This window comes from Henckelia pumila, unplaced genomic scaffold (assembly GCF_033568475.1).
Source record: "Henckelia pumila isolate YLH828 unplaced genomic scaffold, ASM3356847v2 CTG_512:::fragment_1, whole genome shotgun sequence".
Taxonomy (NCBI): domain Eukaryota; kingdom Viridiplantae; phylum Streptophyta; class Magnoliopsida; order Lamiales; family Gesneriaceae; genus Henckelia; species Henckelia pumila.
The window spans coordinates 81,708-89,173 of record NW_027331851.1 but is presented as its reverse complement, the minus strand read 5'-3'; the positions used below and the strand labels follow the sequence as shown (position 1 = coordinate 89,173).

The following is a 7,466-nucleotide window of genomic DNA, read 5'->3' as shown; positions in this document are numbered from 1 at the left end:
AAAGCCGATGTGGGTATATTTCTGCTTTCTTCTCTTATTTTGCTCATCACTTACTTTCTAATTAATTAAACGTTCGACATGTGTTAATGTATCGGTATATATAATAATGACATGTCGTCAACTTTTTTTAAGAACTAATTAATAATTGATCTTACCATGAAGTCATCGGACATACGAGTGATTACAAAGGAACTCCAATCATCCTGTGGAATACCGTAGCCACTTGGAGGTTCTTTCAACTCCCATGGTTTCCTCAAATAAGGTGAATTATTTGAGGAAACTGAGGTCTGTCATTAAAATGAGAGATGATCAGGTGAAGGAGGATTTCAAGAGATCGGTAGGATTTGATGTTCTTGTGAAGATTATTGTGCAGATTTTAGTTGAGAATTTGGATTTCGTGTCGTTTAGAGATTGTGAAGAGGCTTTCGACGTTAATCTTCATTAGTTCCGTTCTCGGAAGAAGATGAAAGAATTTCCCAGCTTTTGACGAAACCCGAATGCATGAAATCTATGGCGATCATGCTTCAAAGGGGCAGCAAGGAAGCGAGATTCTGCGTGATTTCGACATTTCAGAAGCTGGGAAGAGCTGATTATGAATGGAATTATGTAGTACAGGATCAGGGGTTGACTTTTTCAAGTAACTTTTATAGATTTTATCGGACGAGAACTGTACAACAACAAGTCCTTGTGCTCTACAAGTGCTGCTTCAAGTGTTGGAAGCTTCGAAAAAATCTAGGTTGAAAGCCATCAAAGCTGGAGTAGTATGCACACTGATCGAGCTTCTCCCCGATTTGAGCCGTTCGAAGTGCGAGAAAATCATTAGGACCTCATATAACATCAAGTAAAAAGTGATTTTTCTTGACGATGAAAATCGAAGTTTTTATCAATTTTAACACCTATATCTTAGGACAACCACTTTTCTATCGGATTTATGAGTTCTAAACATACATTATACGAGACATAGACATGTTTTAACAAGTTCAACAACTTGTGATACATAGGGTAGCATAGACTAATCCTCAAAATAACTTAGTATCGTAAAATGCAAGTTCAATCAGATCTGATCATAACTTTTGATATGCCAATATGTAATACACTCATACCAAAGATGAAGTATATTAACCAATCTGAAAGGTTATATGATCATATTATTATTCATAATATCATCCCAATTGGTGAAGATTAAAACTGAAGAATACAAGTTATTCCATAGCTCATAAATCACAAGAAATACATGCATCATTCAGATGAAGAACTCCAGTAATTAAATTTACTACACAACATCACAAGCAGTACAAATCCTTATGTGCATCACCAACCTAACCAATAAGTGGAGTACCTTCCAAACTCTGTCGCTACTCTACTATGGCATGGATTTTTAATCCATTCCCATTCACCACGAAATTGGCAGGAAGGGAATCAAAAAAATCTAGAGAATTCTGTGAGGCCTCAAATCTATGTCGTTGGAATCATTTTCCTCTGCCCAGCTTGAGTTTCCTCTTCCTATTGACATTTAAAGATCACAAGACCTGAAAAAATAATGCCAGAGATCCTTAAAAGATTCCATAAAAGAACAAAAAAGTGGAAATGAAAAAAAAATTAAAAACACAGGCTTCTGCCTGGGGTAAAGTGTATTTCAAAAATAATTTCAATAAACTGGCGGAGGTGAAATATCGGTTTGATCCAGATAATTATTTCAAGAATGAGCAAAGTATTCAACCACTGGAACAAGACTCAGATTAGTGTAACGATGTGTTGTGAAATTCCTTTGGTTTGTTTGCTTCTTATCCTTATTATCTGTGACTTATTTGTCGCTACAAATTATGTTTGATTTGCTTTAATGCTCTTGGATTCAAGAATAATTTTATCAGATGTTTTTCTTTTGTATAATTTTCTAAGCTGCCAGAAACCATCTTGTCCTTAAGTTGGCTCTTGTTATGATCTCTCTGTGACAAACTTTTAGGTTAAATTTTGAATATCCCTAATTACCATCTCTCTGTTATATAATTACTATGAATATTAAGTACAAGAGAGTGACTGCAATTAAAAGTAATTAACCAAACATATGTTTTGAACAAAGTGATTCTACTGCTAAGCTTATTCTTCTGTGCGGGTCCATGATTTTTCTATAGACCCGAGAATGAACGAGGGCAAATGTTTAAGCAGATTGATACATAGTAAATTTGAATAAAAAGTGTTGATTTCTTTCTACCCTCGGGTCACCCTTTGTTTTGAGCTAGGTATTTATCGAATATGTAAAAGAGCCAAACCTTAACAACAACAAAAAAGAACGAAATATGGCAAGATAAATCAACAATGTAGGAAGGATTCGAAGTCTATAGATCCTTAAAAGATTCGATAAAGGAACATAAAAGTAGAAATAAAAAGAAATTAAAAACACTAACTTCTCGCACAACTACGGTCAAACAGGGGCACGACTTTGAAGATTCAGGTCGGCATTCCTTGCTACAATGGCGTCAACATGATGGTTAGGACAACCCAAGCGTAGTTTTACTCAAACATTTAACAACAAACGTCGCAAGCGCAGACAGGAGGGGGAAATTCAAGGGGCGGCGGTGAATGCAAGGGACGTAGTTGGCGACAATGGGTGGGTGGTATTTCAGCTAGGGATAGGGGCGGAGATGGGTGGAGGAAATGGAAGTAGCGGGGCGGAGAAGAGGGCGGTGAGTTGTGAGGAGAAGCTAGGATTGGGTCAATTGGAGCGGGGCGACGAAGATGGAAGTGTGAGAGTGAGAGTCGTGGAGTATTAATGAGAGTGAGATAAAAGTTGTATTTTTTAATATTAAAACCAAACCTTAACGGAATAGTAACCATTGTCGTGCAACACCAAATACACTTTTATAGACAACAGTTAATAAAAATGTTGTTGTAGGTTAAAAAAAATCCGTTCATAGACAATGGTTATTAAAAACCGTTGTCATAGGCTAAAAAACCCGCGTGTTTTGGACATATTACAACGGTTTTATATAAAACTGTTGTTAAAGTGTAAAAACAACGGTTTTTGCTGAAAACCGTTGTCTTTATAGTGTTGTGTTTGACAATATTTGTTGTAGTGAACCGAGAATAGGTACGATGCAGTTTTAGGGTATTTTCGATTAATTGAGAACTGATGGAGAAAACGCTGAATAAGTTGTTCCAGGCTTGCAATGTTTCCTACTGAGAGTTTATTGAACCACGCCAGTGCACGATTAGTCAGTGTAGTCCGAAAGATCTTGCAATACGTAGCATCGCTGAAGTCATATAGATCGGATTTTGCATAAAACATGTCTAGGTGATCATGAGGGTCTCCTGAGCCATTACTCTAGAAGATTTGCTATTTTCACTCCAGCTTTTAGCACCTCGCCTAGGATGGCAGTAGTGAACGGGCTGTGTCGGGCTGGTAGGATTTCCAAAGCACTTTCTCCTATCTCCTTAGTACGAAATCCTGGGCGCTTGGGCCCGTGGCTACTTACCTTGTAGTAACCCGCATTTCTGATTAGTGATTAAATAAATAATTAATCACGTGATTATGTTTAGATTAAGTAAAACATGATTAGATAAGTTCCTGTTGGGATAACGGACTTCAGAAATGGATTCAGAGCACTCGAATTAGTTGAATTGGTTCAGCAGGATCGGACGGTCCGAAGAGGAAGTTCGGACGAACCAAAGTGGATCGGAAGCTCCGTGCCAGGATCGGAGGCTCCGATCGAGTTCGGACACTCCGTCGGCAAGATCGGAAGCTCCGATCTGGACCAGGGCACACGTCATCGTTTACGTCAGCAAGGTGACGTCATGGCTGACGTAATATTGAGCGATCGGACGCTCCGAAGGAGCAATCGGAGGTTTCGATCGAGTTCGGACGGTTCGAACCGGGTTCGGAGGCTCCGAACGTTGCCTATAAATAGAGGGTCCGAGAATTCATTTTCTCGCACCAATTTCCTCTCTTCTCTCTTGATTCCTAAGCCTTCTAACTCAGATCTAGGGAGATCTAGGCGTCCTATGGGGAATCCGGAAGTGGCTTAGTGATCTAGACGTCGTCGCGAAGCTTTGACCTAGTTTTGAGGCTATCATTAGCAAAGGGCTAACGACGAACGCAGGTATAGCTTTGGCATCCTAAAAATATTTAGGAGTATGCAATAGCTTAATTAAGGCTTTTAGAGCTTAATTATTAATGCATGGATATTTGCATTGTAGTAGCGGTAGACTGGACTAGTAGGCTTGGAGTCTAGGTCAGTGGAGCTAGGTTTGACCAGCAGTGTTAGAGGTACGTAAGTACTGACCGAGATAGCCGGCATGATATATTTGCTTATATGTTGCATGAGTATGTGCTATATGTTTTATCATGTTTTAGCATGTTTTTACCGTCTTAGCACATACATGATTTTACGTGTGACTGCATCCGGATAGATGTGAGTCATTGACAGTCTCCATAGGGAACAATGATCTTATTTTGGACTCGAGTCAGGTATGACAGTTTCCATATAAGACTTGTATCCTATTTTGGATTCGGGTCAGGATGGGATTGGCTCAGCCCTGATATGGAGTATACGAGTACCCCGCGGAGTAGCTCTCTAGCCGGTACTATATATTTCTGGCGCCATGAGCAAGTGTTTTCACTTGAGTTTTAAATCATTTGCGTGCGCATATTTGTAATTATATCATTGCTTCGTATTGAGCGTTCTAGCTCACGCCCCTGTGTTTGGGTATCGTGTACCTTGTGGCGGGGCAGGTTTGAGGCTGGACGGTCCAGGCGGTTCTCAGCAGGATTGAGCTTGGGGAGTGCGAGGTTGTAGAGGGTAGGGATTTATTTATCCTGAACCTTCGATTTGGTTGTAAAACAGTATTCATACACTTGTGATAACGTCGGTTGTATTCTGCCGATTGGATTTGTTGTATTTTAATTATCCGCTCTTTACACTTTAGGATTTTATTGCGTGCGCTTTTACTATAACTCTGATTAGATAGTAGATCCGGGTTGCGTCACTACATTTTTGGTATCAGAGCGACGCATTGCACTGGGAATATCGTAAAGCGGATTAAGTAATTATCTGTTCTTATGTAACAGATGGCAGATTATGACGAGAGTCACGGTAGCATAGACGGCGGTCGTTGGGGCGATCCAAATGATCGTAGACGTCGGGGACAACCCGAGGAGCGCAGGCGAGTGAATATGCGCAGATTCAAGGAAGTTAGCCCGAAGCCTTTGACGGGTGGTGAGACAGCTGAAGAGGCGGAGGATTGGATGGAGAGGATGGAGCAGGGCTTCCAGGAGTTCCGTTGCACGGCTGAGGATAGGATGGAGATCCTTGCCTTTATGCTTGAGGGCAGAGCGAGGAAGTGGTGGAGATCTACTTCCGCACCGTTCATAGCAGCTAGAGGTGTAGCTACTTGGGTCGAGTTCCGTACTGCTTATCAGAGATTTTATTTTCCTCCAGCTTTTCGTTAGGCGAAAGCCAGTGAGTTGTTGAGTTTGCGACAGGGGACGATGACGATCGAGGAGTACCAGCAGAAGTTCTTTGATCTGCTACCCTTTTGTCCTCATATTGTTGATAGCTCTATGGCGAAGTTTGATCATTTCCTTCAGGGTTTGAACCCTGACATTAATCGTATGGTTGTTGTGGGCGAAGATGGGACTTACGAGGATTTGGTGGACCATTGTCGCCAGGCCGAGGACAGTATTCGGAGGAACAGGGGACTTTACTCTTCTTCGTCCAGGCCAGCGAGCTCTAGTCCTTTGGGTCCAAGAGGACAGTCCTTCAAGAAGCCAGGAGGTACTTCTTCTTCTTCCTCTGGATCTGGTGGAGTGCATCATTTTGGTGGACAGAGACCGAACCGGTGTACTCAGTGCCGACGCAGACATCCGCCAGGTCAGTGTGGTCGATCGACCACTGCATGTTTCCAGTGTGACCAGGAGGGTCACATGAAGAGAGATTGTCCTATGCTGATTGGGGCAGCGAGTGGTTCCGGAGGTTCTCAGGCATCTGTTCAGCCACCTCAGTACTAGCAGCCACCTTTCCAGCAGCAGTATTCGCAGCAGCGCCAGCATTCGCAGCAATCTCAGAGACAGCCTACTCAGACTCCTTCTCGGGGTCATTCTTCGTTAAGGCCACGTACCCAGGGTCAGGTCTTTGCGCTTAACCAGGAGCAGGCAGAGGCTGACAGCGATCAGATGATTGCAGGTATCTGTAGTTTATGTGGTTTTCCTGCATATGTTTTAATTGATACCGGTGCATCACATTCTTTTGTCTCAGCACGTTTTGCTAAGAAGTATAGATTGCCGTTTATTCCTTTAGACGTATTGCTAATGGTTTCTACTCCTATGGAGAGCGAGGTTTTAGCCAAGCATCTAGTTGTGGGTTGTGTTTTGGATTTCGAGGGAAATCAGCTTAGTGCTAACCTGATGATTCTAGCAATGGAGGATTTCGATTGCATCATTGGGATAGATCTTTTAACTACCTACCGAGCGATAGTGGATTGCTATCAGAAGTTTGTCCAGTTTCGTCCAGAGGATGACGAGTCATGGTATTTCTATGGTGAGGGAGCGCGACCCCCGATGCCAGTAGTTTCAGCTCTGAAGGCTCGGCGTGCCTTAGAGTCTGGCGGGGAAGGCTACCTTATCTACGCCATTGACACATCCTTAGGAAAACCAGATATCCGAGAGATACCAGTGGTTCGTGACTTTCCAGATGTGTTTCCGGAGGAGATTCCAGGTTTTCCACCAGTAAGGGAGATTGAGTTTGGCATTGAGTTAGTGCCAGGAACTGCACCGATTTCCAGAACTCCTTACCGATTGGCACCGTCAGAAATGAAAGAGCTGCAGAAGCAATTGCAAGATCTTCTTGATAAGGGTTATATTCGACCTAGTGTTTCGCCATGGGGAGCCCCAGTATTGTTTGTCAAGAAGAAGGATGGTTCAATGCGGTTGTGTATCGACTACCGCCAATTGAATCAGGTGACAGTGAAGAATAAGTATCCTCTTCCGCGGATAAATGATCTCTTTGATCAGTTGCAGGGTACATCTGTCTATTCAAAGATTGATCTTCGGTTTGGGTATCATCAGTTGCGAGTTCGACAGGAGGATGTTCCTAAGACAGCATTTCGTGCGCGGTATGGACACTGTGAGTTTCTAGTAATGCCGTTTGGTTTGACGAATGCTCCAGCTGTTTTTATGGATCTGATGAACAGAGTTTTCCGCGACTTTCTGGATAAGTTTGTGGTGGTGTTCATCGATGACATTTTGGTGTACTCTCGCAGCATGGATGAGCATGCCTACCATCTCTATACTGTACTGCAGGACTTGAGGGAGAGACAGTTGTACGCAAAGCTGAGTAAGTGTGACTTTTGGATTGACCGAGTAGTGTTCCTTGGTCATGTCATTTCTCGGGATGGCGTATCTGTGGATCCTAGCAAGACAGAGGCTATTTTGAATTGGTCACGTCCGACTACAGCTTCTGAGATTCGTAGTT

At 42.5% G+C, this 7,466-nt stretch overlaps 1 pseudogene; it reads left to right on the top strand.

Moving 5' to 3' along the window:
- Nucleotides 1-244: 244 nt before the first annotated feature.
- On the top strand, nucleotides 245-2,771 carry LOC140872935 (uncharacterized; annotated as a pseudogene).
- The last annotated feature ends 4,695 nt before the right edge of the window (nucleotides 2,772-7,466 follow it).